The sequence below is a fragment of the Pongo abelii genome, chromosome 16 (assembly GCF_028885655.2).
Source record: "Pongo abelii isolate AG06213 chromosome 16, NHGRI_mPonAbe1-v2.0_pri, whole genome shotgun sequence".
In the NCBI taxonomy this organism is placed as follows: Eukaryota; Metazoa; Chordata; class Mammalia; order Primates; family Hominidae; genus Pongo; species Pongo abelii.
The window spans coordinates 65,491,810-65,514,077 of NC_072001.2; the positions used below are offsets into that span (position 1 = coordinate 65,491,810).

The 22,268-nt window shown below is 45.8% G+C and overlaps 1 protein-coding gene across 4 annotated transcripts in view; it reads left to right on the plus strand.

Moving 5' to 3' along the window:
- The window catches only part of TLN2 (talin 2), a 453,126-nt gene that overhangs the window by 42,691 nt on the left and 388,167 nt on the right, over positions 1-22,268 (plus strand). Inside the window, exons 1-2 of one of the 4 annotated variants that reach the window (XM_063716678.1) lie at positions 15,541-15,655; positions 19,852-19,994. The exons of 1 other annotated variant lie outside the window; for it this stretch is intronic. The gene's annotated coding sequence lies outside the window, so the exon portion shown is untranslated. Of the gene's footprint in view, positions 1-15,540; positions 15,656-19,851; positions 20,151-22,268 lie in introns of those variants that run through there. 2 more of the 4 variants (XM_024232425.3, XM_063716677.1) reach the window with 2 other exon arrangements.

Consider the following 22,268-nt stretch of genomic DNA (forward strand, 5'->3'; position numbering starts at 1 on the left):
GTTAGTGGTATTTGTATATTATCCTGGAAGTGGTCTATGTATATGTGTCTTTATGTTCTGACTCCCTTCCTCTCTGAATACTCTATATAGTATATAAGGTGTGTGTACTTATGCATCTTACTTAAAAAAAGTTAACATTGTAAGTTATATCCTATTAGGTTATATATAATAGCCTCATTCTTTTTTAACAGCAGTTTTATATTCCATTATAGTATATTCCATTGCGTCTTTTAACTGGCTCCCTATTGACATTTGGGTCTTTTTTTTTTTTGTCTTTTGCTGATGTGTGTGCACTCTTGAGCATGCGCGCCCTCTTTTCTCTTGCACGCAAGCGTGAGTACAGCTGTGAGATAAAGTCCTAAAACGATTAGATCAGAAAGTATATTCGTCTTTAATTTAATATTGCTAAATTGTCCTCCAAAGAAGTTGTATCATTTTTAATCATTTAACCAACAATGTATGAGACTGCCTGTTCCCAGGAGTCCTTCAACACAGTGTATTGTCAGACTGCCCATATTTGCCAGTCCGCTAGGCAAAAATGGAATCTCATATCACTTATGGTGTGTGATGTGAGGTTGAGCATTTTTTTTTTTCCTTCAACTTTTAAGTTCAGGGGAACATGTGCAGGATGTGCAGGTTTGTTACATAGGTAAATGTGTGCCATGGTGGTTTGCTGCACAGATCAACCCATCACCTAGGTATTAAGCCCAGCATCCATTAGCTATTCTTCCTGATGCTCTCCTTTCCACCCCCCAGACCCCAAAGTGTATTGTTTCTCGCTATGTGTCCATGTGTTCCCGTCATTCAGCTCCCACTTATCAGTGAGAACACGCAGTGTTTGGTTTTCTGTTTCTGCCTTAGTTTGCTGAGGATAACGACTTACAGCTCCATCCATGTCCCTGCAAAGGACCAAGATCTTGTTCTTTTTTTATGGCTGCATAATATTCCATGGTGTATATGTTCCACATTTTCTTTATCCAGTCTATCATTGATGGGCATTTGGGTTGATTCCGTGTCTTTGCTATTGTGAATAGTGCTGCAGTGAACATACGCATGCATGTATCTTTATAGTAGAATGATTTCTATTCCTTTGGGCATATACTCAATAATGGGATTGCTGGGTCAACTGGTATTTCTGCCTCCAGATCTTTGCAGAATCGCCACACTGTCTTCTGCAATGGTTGAACTAATTTACACTACCACCAACAGTGTAAAACCATTCATTTTTCTCCGCAGAAGTTGACTGTCTTTATATGCTTAAGTCATTTTTATTTCTTTTTCTCTTCACTTTGTATGCCTGTTGTCTATTTGTCTATTGTGTTGTTGTCTTTTTCTTATTGATTTGTATTTGATTTTTAAAATTATTTTTATTTATTTTTTTGAAATGGAGTTTTGCTCTTGTCACCCAGGCTGGAGTGCAATGGCGCGATCTCGGCTCACTGAAACTTCTGCCTCCCGGGTTTGAGCAATTCTCTTGCCTTAGCCTCCCAAGTAGCTGGGATTACAGGCGCCTACCACCTTGCCTGGCTACTTTTTGTATTTTTAGTAGAGATGGGGTTTTGCCATGTTGGCCTGGCTGGTCTTGAACTCCTGACCTCAGGTGATCCACCCTCCTTGGCCTCCCAAAATGCTGGGATTACAGGCGTGAGTCACCATGCCAGGCCTTGCTTTTTATGTATTATGGAAATTAGCATCTGTCACATGCTGTGAATACTTTCCCTCATTTTGTCTTTGTCACTAGCTTTTTCACTGCAGAAAATTTGTTTTATGTAGTCAAATTTATTAATCTTTATGAATTTTGGATTTTGTATCATGTTCCATGATATCACTGTTGCCTGCCTTCTCCACTCTATCAGGATGTTTCTTGTGCCTACTTGTTTCAAACTTACGTCACAAACACATTTCTCCGTACTTCCCATTGCTTTCTGCATCACAGATGTCCCGCTAGCCTCTCGTTTGACCTGCAGTCCTAATTCAGTTGTCTGCCTCATCATTTATTCAATCATCCATTGATCTATTAGTTCATTGATTCCATGTTCCCTCTAAGTTCCAGGTACTGTGCTGTGTGTTAAGGATACAGTGGTGCGCATCTGTCCTAAGCTCAGGAGCTCATGGAAAGCATAGCCAGGCTTCCACTTAGATGGAATTCAAACTAATGGTCCTTGGCAACCGCAGGGAGTGCTGTGCGGGAGGACCTGGTGTTCTACCCTGGCCTGGGGTGAGGCAGAGGGTGATCAGGGGGAAGACTTCCTTGAGGGAATGTGTCCAACCCTATAGCCTGAGTGGGAGTTTGCCAGCTTTTCGTGAGCAGGTGGCAGGATGTCAGTGGAGGAGGAGGAAGAGAGCTTTCCCTATTGAGAAAGCTGCCTAGGGAAAGCCTTGCAGTGGACAGGAGCTCATTGTGTTTGAGAAACCAGTGAAGGCCAGTGTGGCTAGAGCAGGCCTATGAGAGGAGGTCTCAAGGGACTTGGAGGAATCAGGTTGTTTGAATTGTTGAGGAATCGTGTATGGCTTGGTCATTTGCTCCATGATTCTTTGATTTCTCTTTATTTATTTATTTTTTTTTAGAGGCAGGGTCTCACTCTGTCACCCACCCTGGAGTGCAGTAGCACAATCATAGCTCACTGTAGCCTCGAATTTCTGGATTCAAGGGTTCATCCTGCCTTGGCTTCTGAGTAGCTGGGACTACAAGCATGCATGCCCCATCGTGCCTGGCTAATTTTTAATTTTGTTTTGTAGAGACAGGGACTATGTTGCCCAGGATGATCTCAAACTCCCAACCCCAAGTGATCCTCCTGCCTTGGCCTTCCAAAGTGTTGGGATTAAAGGCGTGAGCCACTGTGCCCAGCCCAGTTGTATGATTTCTCTTTTGTATACATCCTCTAATATTTCAGTAGAATTCCCAACACATTTGTTCAATGGACTTTTTAATCACTTCGGCTTTCTGTTATTTGCACAGTTATGTTTCATCTCTCATTGATTATGAGCCACTTGAGGAAAAATACCATCAAGGGCTCTTAAGAGGGCATCTCCCATGTTGGTGTACAGCCTGCTAGAGGTCTAGGAATCCTTGCTGAGGAGCACATTCATCAACAGCAGTGTGTTAGGAGTTATGGGGGACACATACAAGTTTCATCTTTAGTTTTACCTCCTGGTGATTGGTAGTGGCTGCTGAGAGAGATCATGAGGCCAGGTCAGCTTCCATGGTCAAGAGTATGGTGATGGATTAATATCTGCCACACTATGGAGGTGGAAGTTACTGCCACATTGCCTCCTATGTGCCGTTTGTGATCTAGAACATTAATTATAAAGGTGATATTTCTTTTCTTTTTTGTTGTTGTTGGATTTTTTTTAAATTTTTTTTTTTTTTTTTTTTTTCCAGAAAGGGTCTTGCTTTGTCACCCAGGCTTGAGTGCAGTGGGGTGAACAGCTCCCTGCAGCCTTGAACTCCCAGGCTCACGTGATTGTCCCACCTCAGCCTCCCAAGTAGCTGGGACTATAAGTGCGAGCCACACCCGACTTTTTTTTTTTTTTCTGGAGACAGGATTTCACAATGTTGCCCAGGCTGGTTGTGAACTCCTGGCCCCAAGCAGTCCTTCTCCCTCTGCCTCCTGAAGATTATAGGTGTGAGACATGACACCTGGCTGAAAGGTGCTATTTCACCCTGCCCCTAGGTGTTTGTTGCTATAGGTACATTTGGGCAAGAGTCATAATCATAGTACTATGTGTCATCTGGAGCCATTCTCCTTACTGACATGAGTTTCTAATCCTCGCCCCTGCCTAAGGATGCTGATGCCTCTGTTTTAGGTCAGGTTTACTTTTTTACTCTGTAAAACTGTACTTTCAAAAAACACCATGGGGGTGTGTGTGTGTGTGTGTGTGTCTGTCTGTCTGTCTGTCTACCAATTGGTGCAGTGGCCTCTGCATCCTGAGCTATATTTTCCCCTTGAAACGATCAGGGTTAATAGTATCTGCAAAAATGTATTGATTAACACAGTCATGAATCATTTATGCGACAACTGGCAATGTAACGGATTGATTTACAGACTTTTGGGTGTAGGAGGAGCACCAGACATCTGTGGACCATCCCCTTTCCCACTCTCGCCTCTGGTGGCAGCAGATGCACCCTGGTCCCCAAGACCTCACTGGGGAAGGCAGGTGTTAGAGAGGATGTAGTGGGATGAGCTCAGGGCCAAACAGCATTTAGAGAGCCATTACAAGCCAGCGTTGGTCAGGTAGTCAAACTTACTTCCAGGATGTCTGGCAAAGAGCCATCACTTGCTGCTCTAGGAAGTCCACAACGTGGCCTAATCCAGTAGTGGTTATTTAAGGGAAAACAGGGGCACTGGGGAGCAGCCAGATCACATCCTTGCTTTTTGCACATTTGGCAGGATGTTTAAAGGGAGTGGGGGCTATTACACTTCTCCCTGTGGAAATATGCCGTATCCTTGTTAAGTTGAAGACAGCGATGTCTGTAAAGCTTAGTCTATCTGAAAGGTCCTTTCCTATCCAAATTCCAGTCAGCCTCATTCCCCTCTGTAGATGGAAGTGCTCCTTTATCTGCTGAGATTTTGTTCTAAACATGTCAACCTTTAAACATCAAGGAGTTGGTGATCTCCTTACCTCTGGTCATTTGCAGCATTTGTTTGTCCCATGCAGTTTGGTGCGTAATCAGTCAGCCCATGTTGTTTACAGCGTAGCAGGTGTAAGAGGGAAGTAGGGAGGTAGGTGGGGCCAACATTCATGTTTAGGTCCAAGCCTGAGAATAAGGATGAGCACAAGGCTATTGAGACCACATAAATCCCCTGGAACAATGCCTTGTCCAGTAAATGGCACTCTGCAGAGTCAGTCCTCTTCACCCTGCCAAGTTCCCCTGTGTATGATATGCCTGGACCAGGACAGATGCTCAGGTGATCCCAAGGACCTAGGGAGGGAAGGGTTCCCTGGCTGAGCAGGCCTCAACAGTTGGATCCTTCTATCAACAGCTGTGCTAGCACATGCTGGACTCGGATTAAAGTCATACTTCCTACTCTTAATTTCCTGTTTCTTTTGTACTTAGGATTTAATGATATGGTTGTGATTTAGATGTTGCTGTCTGTAATAGGGCTTTTCTTTATTGTTTAAAAGCTAATTAGGGAAAAAGATAATTATATGTGGTTGTAAATATATGCATTATATGTTTATGCATATGTATACAGTATAATTAGGATCAAGGATAGTAAATGCCTGACCCCTGTGCCATCAGTTTTTCTCTTGCTGTCATGGCAGACATTGCTAGAAGATTATGACACTTTACTATGTACCCTAGGAAAGGCAGCCACTGCCAATCGATTGGAGTTGTCACATGTGATAAAACCTGTTTGTCAGCCTAGATAAAACCTGTTAATAGATTGATCCTGGGATACAGAACATTTGACCAGTTGTTTTTTTTAGATGGAGTCTTGCTCTGTTGCCCAGGCTGGAGTGCAGTGGCATGATCTCAGCTCACTGCACCCTCCGCCTCCTGGGTTCAAGCGATTATCCTGCCTCAGCCTCCCGAGTAGCTGGGATTACAGGTACCCGCCACCATGCTCGGCTAATTTTTGTATTTTTAGTAGAGACAGGGTTTAGCCATGTTGGCCAGGCTGGTCTCGAGCTCCTGACCTCAGGTGATCTGCCTGCCTTGGCCTCCCAAAGTGCTTGGATTACAGGTGTGAGCCACCGTGTGCCTATCTTAGCCAATTTTTATGGGTTGGGTCAGCATGCCACCAGCCTCTGGAAGCCCCACAGTGAGAATAAATGTTTATTTCTGGTGAATGGCCAGTCAATGACTCTCTAATTGTGAAAGCCTCTGGCTAGTGTTAGAATTTTTCCCTTTGGGTATGCATTGTCCTGTGTGAACATTGAGACTTTCGGCCTTCATTCCAGTGAGCTTACCATTTCAAAAGTTGATTTGGCTTGAAGTCAGAGGCCATTAATTAGGGGGCAAGAAGATATTTGGTGTTTCTGTATTTCAGCTGTCTCTGGGTTAACCAGGGTCAGGGTTTTTCTAGGGACAGGAACTGCCTGTGCTGAAACAGGGGCGATGATACCATGCAAGGCAGGACTCCCAGGGCAGTGACTGGATTTTAGACAGGGCAGGATAACCTGGATGGTCTCTTCATTTACTTGGTTTAGGCACATTTGTGTTTACTCATTTTACAGATGTTCATGAAGAACCCGCCATGTGCTTGACACTGCTGTCTGTCCCAGGTTCATTTTATTACCTGTCTCCTTGATCTCATGTTCTTCCTGTCTTTCAAGTCTCAGTTTGGGCCTCTCATGAACTTGATTCTTTCTGCCTCTCAGAGGGAGAATGTAACTTAATGTTAGCATTTAATTAATGCTGAGTTGAAACATAGATTTATGGTATGCCTTGCGTCTTTAAACTCCTTGCATTTAAGATTGAGATAGAGACCAAATTGTCCCTCATTCTTACATATCTTCCCCCTCTCCTTTCTTAAGTATACAGTACAGGTTTCATTCATTGGGAGAACAGCATTGTGAACTTGGCAAGAGCATGGTCTTGTCTGCAGATCGGTAAATACAACCAAATGGCAGAGCGTTTTTTCTGTAATAGACTCCTAACCTAATGGGTGGGGTGGTGTTTGTGCCAAACGCCGGGGAGGACGGTGCTGACTGTCCTCACTGTCCTCCTCTGCTTTGGTGAATGTTTCCATGGCAACCTCTCTTGCTGTTCTCTTCTACCCCTATCCCTGTCTTGCCCTTGGCTGTGGCCTCCTGGATCCCCGCAGCAGGAATTATTGACCGTCCTACTTTTACTTAGGATTGATACCTCCCTTCTAAAGTAGAGCTGTCATGGAAAGCAGCATGTGATACCGGTGTACATCTCTTATCCCTTCAAAAGTTTAGCTCCTTGAGGCAGTTTCAACCATTTTTTGTATCCTCCCCGTGTGGTGCTCAGCAAATACTGAAAGCACGAATGACTATGACAGCAAATACTGCTCTGAAGGAAGCAGTCTATAAAACAGGCTATTTCTATCCTGGAAAATGGCCTGTGGAAACAGCCAGGTTCTGAATATAGTCACATTGGTATATAATACATGGTTGGTTCATCAGGTGCTTTATCCATCTCCTGCCCACTTCACATTCATGCTCTGGGACAGCGTTTCCTGATGAAGCTCATTTCCTGGTGGAAATCCATCGAACTAATGATGGGTCAGGTGTGGGTAAGTGTAACATGGTTCCAGTACAGGCAGAGATGGATTGCTCATGAAGATTAGCTTTAGGGCCCCTCACATGGAGGGATCCCTTCCAAGGCCCTGTGCTCATTTGTATTATTTACTTATCTAATATTTTTGAGACACCATCTTGCTCTGTCACCCAGGCTGGAGTGCAGTGGCACAATCATAGCTCACTGCAGCCTTGAACTCCTGGGCTCACGTGATGTCTGCGCTTCAGCCTCCTGAGTAGCTGGGGGTACAGCCACATGCAACCATGCCTGGCTTTTTAACTTGTGTGAGCTTCATGTGAACCCACCCCTGAATACAAGTAAACAGAAAACACTGAGGTAAACTAAAGATAGAAGAAACCAAGATATTATTTCCTACTCTCTTTCATAGTCACTCAACACTCCTGACTCCATTGTGCGTTGGGGCAGGAGGATGTTCCCCACACAAAGCAATTCTCTGGCAGATTCTTCAGTGGACAGCAATTGGATGTCCTCTAACTCAGTTTTTATACCGTCTACCTGGAGATATAGGGTCAGATCCCATAGGTTGAGGGTTTAGCCCCACAAGATTGCCCACTTCAGATGCCAGTCCCCACTGCTGGGAAAGGGAGAGGGGCCAAAGGTTAAATTGATCACCGATGGCCAATGATGTGATCAATCATGCCTATTTAATGAAGCCTGTATTAAAAACATGAAGGACTGGGTTCAGACAAGCTTCCAGATGGATAAACACATGGAGGTTCGTGGAGGGTGGTGTGCCCCCCGAGAGGGCATGGAAGCTTCACACCCCTTCCCTCATACCTCGCCCTAAGCATCTCTTCTATCTGGCTGTCCATCTTTATGCTTGGTAATGTTGTTAATAATAAAAGGGTAAAGGTAAGTGAAGTGTTTCCTTGAGTGCTGTGAGTTGCTCTAGCCAATTAAGTGAACCTAAGGATGGGGTCATGGGAACCCTGATTTAAATCCTGTTGGTCAGAAGCACAGGTCACAACCTGGGGCTTGTAGGGAACAGTCTTGTGGAACTGAGCCCTCCACCCCGACACCATGTCCGAGTGGATAGTGTCAGAACTGAGTTAAATTAGAGGATGTGGCCTGGTGTGTTGCCTCACGCCTGTAATCCCAGCACTTTGGAAGGCCGAGGTGAGTGGATCACCTGAGGTCAGGGTTCCAGACTAGCCTGGCCAACATGGTGAAACCCCGTTTCTACTAAAAGTACAAAAATTAGCTGATGTGGTGGCACGTGCCTGTAATCCCAGCTACTGGGGAGGCTGAGGTAAGAGAATCGCTTGAACCCGGGAGGTGGAGGTTGCAGTGAGCTGAGATCACGCAGTTGCACTCCAGCCAGGGCACAGAGTGAGACTCTGTCTCAAAAAAAAAAAAAAAAAAAAAAAAAAAAAAAAAAAAAAAAAAAAAAAACATTAGAGGATGCCCAGCTGGTGTCTGCTGGAGAGTCACCTGGGAAACTGCTTGGTTGCTGTTTGAGGTTGCTGTGGGAGGAGAAATCCCCATACATTTGGGTGACCAGAAGTGTAGTATTGAGTGTACTGTGTGAGATAATAAGAAAAAAAAATTTGTTTTTTCTTTCTCTATATTTTAATACCCAACCTTCAAAATAAAATAAAAACAGAAACATTTTGCTGCTGTAACAAATTACTACACATTTAGTAGCTTAAAGCAACACACATTTATTAACTTAGGGTTCTAGAGTTCAGAAGTCCTAAACTCAGGGTGTCAGCAGGGCTGTGATTTTTCTGGAGGCTCTAGGGGAGAATCCATTTCTTTGCTTTTTCCAGCATCTTGAGGCTGCCTGCAGTCCTTGGCCTGTGGTCCTGTCTTCCGTCTTCTGAGCCAGCAGTGCCACATCTTCTAAGCTCTCTCTCACCTCTCCTTCCACTGTCCCACCTCCTGTCTTCTGACTTTGGTCCTCCTACCTCCCCTCTTTTCAGGACCTTTGTGATTACATGAGGTGCACCTGGATAATCCAGACTAATCTCCCCATCTAAAGATCCTCCTCAATCATGTTTGCAAAGTTCCTTTTGCCATGTAAGATACCATTCACAGGTTCTGAGGATTGGGGTGTGAACACTGTTGGGGGGCCATGGTTCAGACTATTGTAGTTATAATTTTAATACTAAATTTGTTATATTCTTTGGCAATCCAGTTTAATAAATGCCTTCTGTTATCTCTTATAGCAGTGTTTGGTTTTTGTGCCCTTCCTGCTCCCTTAACTGGTTCTAATATAAAACTTTAATTTGTTTTATCACCATTAACAATTTCTGTTGGACAGTGACATTAATTGGCAAAAGTTCTGCATCTTTGTTATAATACTAACACTTGGGCAATAGGAACGTATTTTGGGCTATGAATGAGCTTTTTATTAAAGCTGTAAAGGAAGATTTCTTTTCCTCTTCATCAATTTGTATTCCCAGCTACCTCAAAGGAGGCCCAATCAACATCTATTAAAATTCCTAAACTTCAAACTTTAGATTAAAGGAGCATTGGAAAAAGATGAGACGAGAGAAGGGTATGGACATTCTTCCCTCATTTTCCCTGATTTTCCCTGCTGATTAGAGAATCTGAGATTCAGTCTGTAGGGTGTGTATAAAATGGGAGTCTGAGCCAGATGCAGTGGCTCATGCCTGTAATCCCAGCACTTTGGGAGGCAGAGGACAGAGGATTGCTTGAGCCCATGAATTTGAGATCAACCTTGGTAACAGCGAAACCCTGTCTGTACAGAAAACAAAAAATTAGCCAGGCATGGTGATATGTGGCTGTAGTCCTAGCTACTTGGGACGTTGAGGTCGGAGGATCCCTTGAGCCCATGGCAGTGAGCCATGATTGTGCCACTCTGCTCCTGCCTGGGTGACAGAGCAAGACCCTGTCTCAAAACCAATAAAGGGGAGAATCTGTTTTCTAGCAGTTCATTGATGTTAGCAGTTTACCGTCCAGTCAAGAACCTTTATTGAGCACCTACTGATGTGAGCCTTGGAGGGACTTTAATAGCTAATGGTGGGGTGGAGCCGTTTGAACCTATAAAGAAGTCTGAGAAGCCAGACAGGGAGAAGGCAGGCCAGGGAAATGTTGAGGAGGAGGGTGAGGATAGGAATTCTGAATGCTGCTTAGAGGGCAGGATGAGGAGATTTGAGAAATGGCCTTGGTCTTCGATGATGTGAGGTCACTGGTCTCCATGGAGGTGACAGATCCCATGTGGGCCATATCTTCAGATGACTTCATTCTCTGGATGGAGTGGTTTGAATCTTATGTAAGAAGTAAGTTCCATGAAGCGGCATAGGCCTTTGTCTTGGAGCTTTTGTGAATTCCCAAATTTGTGAATACTCCCATAGCATATAACTTACCCTATAAAATGGAATAATGTAGACTTTGAAGATTTTGAATTGGTCCATAGTTCTGCTTTCTAAAGAACCCTCATTCCTTAGTCCTTTTGCCTTTGTCTCCATTTCTGGCCCAGCACAAGGCTGTTAGTAACTGGTGCTGTCAGTGGTTCTTCACCGCACGGTCCTGACTCACTCTTGTGTCATGACCAATGGTGGGGCGTGTTGAAGTCATTTGCTTCTAATTACTGGCTAAGGCTCTAAACTTTTTGGATGACTTACTAGAAAAAGGCAGCAAGGCAACTATTGTATTACTGCTTTTCCCATGTATGTATTCCAAAGTGCTTTACTGAGTGCGGCAGGAGGGGTAGAAGCAGAGCCAGCTGCTGCTGGGGTGCATATGGTGTTGGATGCTGACAAAGGCATGTGGGGTTGTGCAGCATTGCCTGTCATCTGCAGTGCTGGTGCGTGTGTATGTTTGGGGGTTGGTTGAGAGCCACTGGGCCTTACTGATGAACTAAAAGTACAAAGAACCACTATGCTTTAACAAAATTACAGTTATTATGTATCATGAGCATGGAGTTACCAGGCAAATGCCCAGTGTCAGCTATCCAGGTCAAGTTCTGGGCAAGAGAGAATACCAGGCTTGGGGATGCCAGGGGTCAGGGAGGCCTTGTTGGCAGAATTGATCTTTAAGATAGAACTGGAGCTGTTGAAATGCCCAGGCTGCAGCACCTGCAGGTGTGACCCAGCTGACCCCAGGCCTCCAGAGCAGTCGTTCTTATCCCTGCCTGTGGATGGGAATCACCTGTGGCTTTACAGTGACCTCCACCTCCACCTTTGGAGGTCTTGAATCTGTATTAGCAAATAACAACTCCCTTTCTCCTGCCCCCAAGCAACTCTAATGTATATGCTATATATGTTAGAGTTTATCTCATGATACTTTTATACTGGTGGAGGAATAAGAGGTATCACAGTGTCATCATTGGAACTCTTTAGGAACAAACAGTGACTCACATGCATAATACACTGGTGCACACACACACCCTTAAGTAGCATTTGTTTGAATATAATCAGGCCTTACATAGTGTATAAGTAAACATAAATGTAGCTGTTTGAGAAGTAAAATGCTGAAACTGTTAATGTGATGTTCCAATAAAAAGTCAAGTGTCTTATTCAGCTATACAAATTACAAATGTCAGTATTTGATTTTTTTTTTTTTTTTTTTGAGGGTGGGTGCTGGGGCAGACAGGGTCTTGCTCTGTCACCGAGGATGTGCAATGGCCCGATCACAGTTCACTGCACCCTCGACTTCCTGGGCTCAAAGAATCCTTTCACCTCAGCCTCCCAAGTAGCTGGAACTACAGGCACATGCCACCACGCACAGCTAATTTTTAAATTTCTAGTAGAGATGAGGGATCACTGTTGCCTAGGCTGGTCTCGAACTCCTGGGCTCAAGGGATCCTCCCAAAGTGCTGGGATTACAGGCATGAGCCATTGCCTACTGGCCCTTTCTTGATATTCTTGATACTGAGCTCTGTAGTCTTTTTTTTTTTTTGGTATAAATTTATTTATTTATTTTTATTTTTATTTTTATTGTTTTGAGACAGAGTCTCGCTGTCGCCTGGGCTGGAGTACAGTGGCTCGATCTTCGCTCACTGCAAGCTCCACCTCCCAGGTTCACGTCATTCTCCTGGCTCAGCCTCCTGAGTAGCTGGGACTACCGGCGCCCACCACCACACCCGGCTAATTTTTTGTATTTTTAGTAGAGACAGGGTTTCACCGAGTTAGCCAGGATGGTCTCGATCTCCTGACCCCATGATCCGCCCGCCTTGGCCTCCCAAAATGCTAGGATTACAGGCGTGAGCCACTGCGCCCGGCACAGAGTTAACTTTTCTCCAGAGTTCCAAATCCCCAGAGGCTATGAAGGGTGCTCGGGCCCCGCCCCACTCACTCTTGTGCATTTCTGGTTTTGTTCCTGCTATGCCCTATTACAAGCCAATTTCTAGGCTTGCTCAGTCTGACGGGCTACAATGAGGTGCTCGTGACACCAGAATAGAACTTGGCTATTCCTCACTGTGAGTGGGCCAGGACTGAGCTGGGTTTCACCGTGTTAGCCAGGATGGTCTGGATCTCCTGACCTCATGATCCGCCTGTCTCGGCCTCCCAAAGTGCTGGGATTACAGGTGCGAGCCACCGTGCCCAGCTTAAGCTCTGTAGTCTTAAACTAATAAGCATTCTGGAATCTTCTGAGTGCTTAACTCCCATTTTAGCAGAGCTTGAGTCTTTTTGTATTTTAATTCCTTGTAATTGGTATGCCTCTGTCCTACTGCCTGTGGTATTCAGATCACTAGAATACCTTAGATTCCTTTACCTGCTGGAAAACCAGCTGGAGTCTAGAAGAGTGCTTACTTAAATCACAGAAGGAACATTAGCTAGTGAGTCAGACGACTTGGGTTCTAGTCATGGTTCTACTGTTGACTTTTTGTGACTTTGGATGATCTATTTTACATCTCTGGACTTCAGTTTTCTTATATAAAAAAATGAATGGAACTTTACATGGTCGCTGTGATTTTAAACATTTTTTTGTATTCTAAGACACATCTGTGATTTTTACCGTTGGGTCTAATACTTTCAAATCAAACAATGGATTCAGTATCTCTACAAGGGCTGGACTGGGGGCTGTAGGGTGTTGTGCTCCTAGCTCAAATGAATGTTCTACTTAAGATAATATGTAAATACACACAGAGCTAAAGAACCCAAGATTAAATAACCATTCAAGCCAGACATGGCATAATTAGTTGTTAGATGAATGGAATAGATCAGCATTTCCCAAACTCTAACGTGGATCATCAGTTCTGCAAGAAGTTAATAGGTCTTCCTGAACAAATGGGTTTTTAGGTCAGTGGAGTTTAGAAAATGTTGGGTCAAACAAAATTAAACAGTTTATTTGTTAAAGGCTTCTTGGGGCCTTTAATAAATTAATCTCCATAATGAACGCATAGCTGCATAATCTTTCATTTCCCAGACTTTGTTCAAGAAGCGCTTATTTATTTATTTATTTATTTAATTAGGAACTATTCACTACTTGAATGAAGTGCAACTTGGGAAGCTGGTATTAGTGCTGAGTGTGTTAGGAGTTTAAGGTGAGAGAGGTAGTTTCAACCTGGATGGCCAAGGAAAGTTTTACGAGGTGGTGGGTCCAGAATGTCGGGGTGGGTTGCACAGCGGGAGAGGCTGGGAGGAGCACTTGGAAACAGCATGTGGCTGAGCTGTGAGACAAGTGAATGGAATGGAGTGGTGGATGCTTCACACTTCAAAATCTCTGAGGCTCAGTCTTTTTCCTGGAAGTGCTCCTTGGACAGAGTTAACTTTACTTTTTTTTTTTTTTTGAGACGGAGTCTCGCTCTGCCGCCCAGGCTGGAGTGCAATGGTGCGATCTCGCTCACTGCAAGCTCCGCCTCCCGGGTTCACGCCATTCTCCTGCCTCGGCCTCCCGAGCAGCTGGGACTACAGGCGCCCGACACCACGCCCGGCTAATTTTTTGTATTTTTAGTAGAGACAGGGTTTCACCGAGTTAGCCAGGATGGTCTCGATCTCCTGACCCCATGATCCGCCCGCCTTGGCCTCCCAAAATGCTAGGATTACAGGCGTGAGCCACTGCGCCCGGCACAGAGTTAACTTTTCTCCAGAGTTCCAAATCCCCAGAGGCTATGAAGGGTGCTCGGGCCCCGCCCCACTCACTCTTGTGCATTTCTGGTTTTGTTCCTGCTATGCCCTATTACAAGCCAATTTCTAGGCTTGCTCAGTCTGACGGGCTACAATGAGGTGCTCGTGACACCAGAATAGAACTTGGCTATTCCTCACTGTGAGTGGGCCAGGACTGAGCTTCCAAAGGCTGGCCGAGGGCTGGCTGCCACTGATGCAGAACCCTCCCAGGAGGAGCCCAGGAATCTGTATTTCCAACAGGCCCCAACGCCTTCGATTTAGGAGACGAACTTGGAGCAGAAGCAGCATGGCTCTGATTGGGCCCAGGGAGCCTGCATAGTGCCTCCTTACATTAGATTTCACTGGATCCTCTCAGTTGTCCTGGGGAAGGCTTGGGTGATCTATGTGCTATCAGCTCCAGTCCACAGCACTGAGGAGTAACAGGATTCCCAGTAAGGGCCTAATTCCATATAGCTGCCCTTGAACAAGTACATCCCAATGCTTTACAGAGTTAGGCAGCAGTTATTGAGTCACTCATTTGCAAATGTAGTTATAGAAATGCATGATCATATTAGAAGGATCCAGGGAGGAAAGAGTTAGGCTTGCACTGGGCAGGCTGAATGAGCTTCACCTCTGGATTTGGTTTATTCTGTTGTGTGTTTGCTCCTCCTCCAGTACCCTCTTTGTCATGTGCTGCTTTTCTAAAACCTGTGTGGAGTTATTTATTACAGAGAGATACCAGGTTTATTACTTTTAAGGGCGAGAACACTTGACATGCAGGGGGAGGGAAAGACATTGACGTTGTAATCCTGTGGTGTAGCTTATTTTTAATCACAGAGAGAAATGCTGAGGTTTATTTTAACTGAGATACAAAATGTTAGAAATAAGCTTTGGTTGTTAGGAATAGTAATTCACAGAGCGGTCTCTAGATTCACTAATATGTTATCCCAAATCTGAAGCAAGCAAGTCCTTTTAAAGCCCAACATCAGAACTCATGTACTGACCTAGTTTGAAATGTTAAAAGTGCAGCTCACATCAGGAGAAAACTACTATAGAGCATGCTCTTTGAGTTTCTTCTTTATTTGTCTAGGGGGCTTCTTTTTTCCTCAGAGAGATGGCATTAGTTGCATAATTTTGCAGGGCAACTGGCTTCTTATTCCTTTTGCACTCCTTAGTGGTGTCTCAGCTTTGCAGTTTTGGGGGGAAATGAGCTTTAATGTGTAGTAAAAATGATAACTGATTTTAATATAAAATAGTGAATGCTGGGTATTAAACTCTTTGGCAGCAGGAGAAATAACGTGTCAGAGAGCATTAGTTTTCAAAACCTGAAATGAAGTGGCTTAACTCATCAACAGAAGCCCTGGTGATGCAGCAAGTCTTAAGAGGAGGGGACCCAAATGGATTGGTGAGTGGTATGGGGAGGGGTGTCTGGGGCTATAATTCTTCCATGCGTAGGTCTTGAAAAGTCTTCTGCATGACCCAGATCTTTTGTTTCTAGGGGAGGGTCTTTGTCAGAGTTTGGTCCTGATGCTGAAGAGCTTTCTTCCTGTTCCTCTCTCCTCTGCTAAGATCCTTGGGGCTGCAGTAGTTGCTTGATAGCCCAGTAGATGAGCTGGCAGAGGGCAGGAAAGTTTACAAATTCCTGTGCAGCACCTTTTGCATCAGGACTGCTCTAGTGTCGAGAATCACTGTCCTCCGAGTGCCAAATTCCCCTTTAAAAACAGGCTGGGTATGGTGGCTCACCTTGTAATCCCAGCACTTTGGGAGGCCAAGACAGGAGGGTTGCTTGAGCCCAGGAGTTAAAAAAATAAAAATAAAAATTGCTGGACATGGCCTGTAGTCCCAGCGACTTGGGAGGCTGAAGTGGGAGGATTGCTTGAGCCCAAGGAGGTTGAGGCTGCAGTGAGCTATGATCAAGCCACTCCACCCCAGTTTGGGTGACAGAGCCAAACCCTGTCTGAGAAAACAACACCAGAACCTTGGCCAAAGCTATGCAGAGAAACGACAAGAGAAAGTTGGCAAGTAGCCATATTTCCAGGCTTAGCATTCACAATGAAAAGTGCATGGTTCCATGATTTTCTGTCTTTATTTTCTGAAATCGTGACTCCTGCCTTGCTTCCTTCTTGCTGTTTCTTCTCTGTCCTGGTTGTAAAAGAATTTGGGCTCCTGGTGGAATTCTGCCACTGTCACTCTCTTGCTCACGAACTTTCAGTAGCTCTCAGTTGCCCCCGTACCTGGACCCCAACTTACTTTCCTAATGTTTTCTACCGTCTCCTGCAGAATCTCTCCTCTGGCTTCCAGGCTCTCTCAGCTTCCAGGCCGGCCTCTCAGTAGAGTCTTCACCTTGTGGCTTTTACTCATACTCCTTGCCTGAAACGTTCTTCTCCCACCAACCACTAGATCCTCCCCTTGGATGGAGCATGAGCGGGGAATTGTTGTTGCTTGTGCACTGGAGTGTGATACCTGAAGCCGAGCCAGGACGCAAATCCAGAAGTTGATGGTGTATCCGAGTCACTGTGTTTGTAGAAAGCTTATCCTTTAGTTAACTCGGGCATGAGTTTAACTTGTATGTAAATACACATTCAGCATAGATAGTCGCCTGTAGGAGATACAGTTGGGGATTCAGCTTTTTTTTAACCTAACATCTGTGAGTATAGCCCTACATCATTAAGTGGCTCCCATCATGTATGTATGTATGTGTGTGTGTGTGTGTGTGTGTGTGTGTTTGAGACAGGGTCTCACTTTGTCATCTGGGCTGGAGTGCGGTGGCATGAACGCTGATCACTGCAACTTCCACCTCCTGGGCTCAAGAGATCCTCCTGCCTTAGCCTCCTGAGTAGCTGAGTACTAGCTCCTGTGTGCTGCTATGCATAGCTAGCTAATTTTGTAGAGATGAGGTCTTATAATATTGCCCAGGCTGGTCTCGAACTCCTGGGCTCAAGCTGTCCTTCTACCTCAGCCTCCTAAAGTGTTGGGATTATAGGCATGAGCCACTGTGCCTGGTCCATATATATATATATATGTATATATATATATTTTAGCTCAAATGTTGTTTCTCCATTTTTGTTCTTTTAATATATGGTCTGAGGATCCCTGCCTTTACAGTTGCCTGGAGTTCGCTCTCTCTCTTTTTTTTTTTTTGGTAGAGATGAGGTCTTGCTATGTTGCCCAGGCTGGTCTTGAACTCCTGGCCTCAAGTGATTGTCCTACCTTGGCCTCTCAGAGTGCTTTAGTGGATTATGGCTGTGAGCCACTGTGCCTGACCTGCCTGGTTCTTGCTAAATTTGAAGATTCCTGGGCACTACTGCAGACCCAGAGCAGAGTCCAGGAGGCACCAGGGCACACTGATGTGATTCTAAGGGCCCTGTGCACCACAGCCCCACTGCTAGCCCCATGTGTCTGCAGACTGCCCCATGTGTGTAGGGCATGGTGTGAGGGGCTAGTTGTGGCAGTCTGGCCAGGTCAGGGTTGGGTGGGCAAGTAAGGGCTGCTGAGGAGAATCTGGATTCTTAAGAGGAGTTGGCTGGTCCGGGCATGGTGGCTCACACTTGTAATCCCAGCACTTGAGGAGGCCGAGGCGGGCGAATCACGAGGTCAGGAGATCGAGATCATCCTGGCTAACATGGGTGAAACCCTATCTCTACTAAAAATACAAAAAATCAGCTGGGCATGGTGGTGCGTGCCTGTAGTCCCAGTTACTCAGGAGGCGGAGGCAGGAGAATCACTTGAACCTGGAGGCGGAGGTTGCAGTGAGTCGAGATTGTGCCATTGCGCTCCAGCCTGGGCGACAGAGTGAGACTCCATCTCAAAAACACAAAAGAGGAATTGGCTCCACAACCCTGATTACCTGGCCAGGGATTGACCAGAACTGTGGTGAGGGAGTCTTTGCTGCTCTCCTCAACTAGCTTTTGGGCCTTGCAGAGGTCCGTGGGCTTCACGAATGCTTTCTGCCTTTGACTCTTTTATCTTTTTGATGGTACATATCAAGCCGTGGCTAGAGTGCCCCAAGTCTTGTTTTGTGTCAAACACCCTCCAAGGCAGACGACCTGCAGTTTTAGATCATATATTTATGTGACATGATGCCTGCTTTGGGGTCTCCAGAGTCAAAAGGGGGGTGTGTGTGTGTACATGTTGATATTCTTGGGCAAAGGATGATTCTAACTGTAGAGACCATGCATCCTCCAGCCCCGAGGCTTCCCTGTCGCCTGTGGAGACAAGCTTCATTGCCTGTGGGGTTCTGGTCCTGGATCATTTCTTAGAGCTGAGCATGGGGTGATGCCAAGGCCCTTGGGACGCACCAAGGGTGAAAGAACAGTGGGGTTGTGACGGTGCTTCTGCAGGGAGCCCCGAGGCCTAGACAGACAGGAGCCAGGCGGGCTTGTGAAAAGTCCGCCCTAGCTGCAAACCTGCTCCTCCCTCCGCCCTGGCCTTCCTTGCATTTCATTTGTATCCTGCTGATTTGATTTCCTTTTGCATTGTGTAAGGTTCTTAGTAGATACCTATTCCATGAGTTAGAGATGAATTAGACACAAGAGAGAGAAAGACCTGGCTACACTGGCAATGAGAAGGAAGTCGACAGTTTAAAAACACATTATGGTAAAAATAAACATAACATGAAATTTACTACTTTAACCATTTGTAAGTGTATAGTTGAGTGGCATGAAGTACATTCACATTGCTGGGCAGCATCACCACCATCCATCTCCAGAACTCTGTCATCTTGTAAAACTGAAACTGCCCATTACTGCTCATCCTCCTTCCCTCCAGCCCTTGGCAACCACCAGTCTACTTTGTCTTTATGATTTTTGACTACTCTAGGTACCTCAATCAGTGGAATCATACAGCATTTGTTTTCTAAGTTCACATTTTTCTGTGTCGATACTTTAAGTAAGTCCAATAAGTGAAGAGGAGAAGGGACTTGACTTGCCTCTCCTTTGGAGGCAATCCTCCTGCCCCCTTCTGCCTGTCCTTGTTGCCCAGAGTGTCAGGGCCAGTGTACTGCTTTACCTAATCCTCTATGTAGAATGGGCTGGCAGCTGGGGGCTCTCGAAGTTTGCTTCCAGCTGTTCTTGAGATTTAGTGTTTTCTCTGGAATGAAGATGAAGCAGGGTTGCCAGATAAAATACAGGCTGCCCAGGTGAATTAAATCAGATAAACAGTCTATCATTTATAGTATAAGTATCTTCCAAAGACTGCATGGGAAATACTTATAATGCAGAATTATCTGTGGTTTACCTGAAATTCAAGTTTAACTAGATTTGCTGCATTTTTGCTGCTAAATTTGGGTGATCCAATGGTGAACACACAATAAAGCAGCTCATTGGTAAAAGGGCATGCAGTTGGCTAGAAAGATTTTAGGAGATGGGCAGATTTGATGTTGCAGAGAGAGAGGCCATTTGGCATTGTCAACCTATTTTTTTTTTTTTTTTTGGTAGAATATTAACTTGGATCCTAAAAGTAGGATTGGAAAGTAGCTGCATAGACTCCTGTCATTTGTGTCTTCAGAGAAACAAGCAGCTAGTACTGGCTAATGAGAATATGATCTGCACATGGCAGGTGTCAAAAGTGTGCTCTAATACAAGGCCCTTTCTTCCTTTGCAGGTGCTGGGCTACCTGACTGCTAGCAGGGACTGAGGGAGGGCAGTTCTTGAAGAGTTACCCAGATCCAGCTGCTTATCTGCCCCTGGCCATGGTTTATGTTGTTGACTGATTGCACCAGCTGCTGAGAGGTGGTTTTATGTAGTGTGAGTAATTGAAACTTGGTTCTAAGTTTCCCTCTTGTCCTTTCCTGTTTAATGAACAGTCAGCTGTCCTGGAATTTATTTTTTGGTGGTACTTTGAATCAGCCCCCCGTGTGAGAATTCAACAAAAACGCAACTGATGCAAAGCATCTGCACTGAGTAAGTCAGGCCAGCATTGAATCCCTCTCTCTGTGTTTTCTGTGTGGCTGTTTTTCACTTACCTCCTCCCTTTTGGGTGTAGGTTCCTGTGGCTGGTTTACTTTCTCCTCCGTGTTTTGGAGGACATAAAATGATAGTTCTCAGGGTTTGCAAACAGTGTGAGCCCTTCCTGCAGCTGCCGGTGGGTAGGTGGATAAAATCAGTTTTGCTGCTGTTGTCCACAGGCCAGGCCCACCCCCAGGTGCCAGTGGCTGACCCCGGCCACCTGTGCGAGATTGTGAGTGGCTGCCTGCTGCAAGGGCCCCTGTGGCTCAGAGGAGACGGGCACACGCGATGCTCCCTTCAGAGCAGTGGTAGACATGCTTTATTTTGGGGTTTTGAAGCCCTAGCATTTAGTGGCTCATTTTGGCCTTTTTCTTCCCCTAAGGGATTCTGTGATGTTTAATGACTCAACTCTGATTGTACTCCGGATGTTTCTTTTCCACTGATGTCAGTTTATAGAGCAGTCCTCCAGCAAATGTTTGTGTGGGCAGGAGGCAGAAAGGGAAGGAAGAGGTGAGGGGGCACTTCGGGACCCCAAGAATAGGCTTCAACTGCTGCCCCACACACAAGGGAGGCCAGGCCCTGACATTTTAATGCCCAGTGCTTTTGCTTCCAGACTCACTGGAGGGGTCTGGTTGGGGCTTGGATGAATGGGACCTGAGGGCCGTCTCCTGCAGGGCTGCTGGTTCTCTGGCCGGGTTCTCTGTGAGAACTTTGGGATGCCAGGTGGGGCACCCTCATGGGGTATGGGATTATTTGTAGGTCTGGTCATTAGGGGTGGGATGTCTGGCAGATGCCTTAGAGCAAGTGTATCAAGAAGTGGGGTACAGCACAGGCCCCTGTGCCCCGTCCTTCTGTGAGTCCCCCTCTGGCTCATCTCCATAGGACTTTAGCTTGACACACGGGGTAAGGGAGAGGACAAGGGCATGGGCAAGAGGGAGGGTTTAGTTTTGAGCAGATAGATCCAGCTCCTAGTTTGCCTTAGACCCTGGAACACTGGCTTCTTTCATTCAGCCCTTTAGAGGAGTGGCCCAGAGTAGCCTAGCAGGGACTGAACTCTTTCAGATGGCTTCCAGAGCATTGTTCCCAAGACCCTCCCTTCTGCCGACCCTGTGACATCGGGGCAGGTGGGGAGAGAAGAGATAGATACTATCATCCCCCTAGTCCCAGGTCCCTCCACATAGCTTATTCCTCACTTTTCCTCCCCCCAGGGGGCTGACAGAATCAAACTTGTGAAATACTGAACGCAGGGGTTTTGTGGTGGGCAGTTATGTCTGTTACTAAGCACAAGGAATTTGAGCAAAGGAGGGAGAAAAATAAATAACCGTTTTTAAAGGGAACCATTGTATTCAATGGACTCCTCTTTTTTGAGGGTCTGTCGTGGGCAAAAGATTGTGGTGCCTCCTGAGAGTGATACAGAGGCAGTGAGTCCCCGACTCTGCCTGCAGGAGTGTGTAGGTCAGCAATATTGCAGTTTCCAGGTCAGGAGAGAGGTACCCAATGGAGGAGACGTGATGGGGAACTCAGGAAGGGGTTCCTGAGAGGTGCACTTCAGCCGCGCCTTCAGCAATCTGCAGAATGTCAAAAAGCCAGTGGGAGAGGGTGTTCGGGATGGGAGAGACTGAATAAACCAAGACAAAAAGATGGTACAGTGCAGTAGGAATCAGATAGCACAGGGGTTGGTTAAAGACTGGGGCACCTCACTGTATAGGGAGCAATGTTTTTGTTTGTTTTTTTAACCACTGGCCTAGTGTCAGTTGTGAGCTGTCTGTTGACTTTTAGAAAGAGTAACCTATACCTCGTTCCTACTCATCGACTTCTGCGGTTACCACTATGCCAGAGTACCATTCTGGAAGGCCTCCAGCAACCCTTTGGTGGCCAAATCTCACAGTTTGTTCCCAGGTGCCCTGCTCAGGGCTGCCCGTCATGGGTCACTGCTTATCATCCTCTAACACCCTCTCTCCCTTTTGCCTCTGGGACTCCATATGCCTTGATGGGCCCTTTTCCAGTCCCCTTCTGCTATCTCTCTTGACTCTGACACACATCTCCATTCCCCAGCATCCTGTCCTCGGAGCC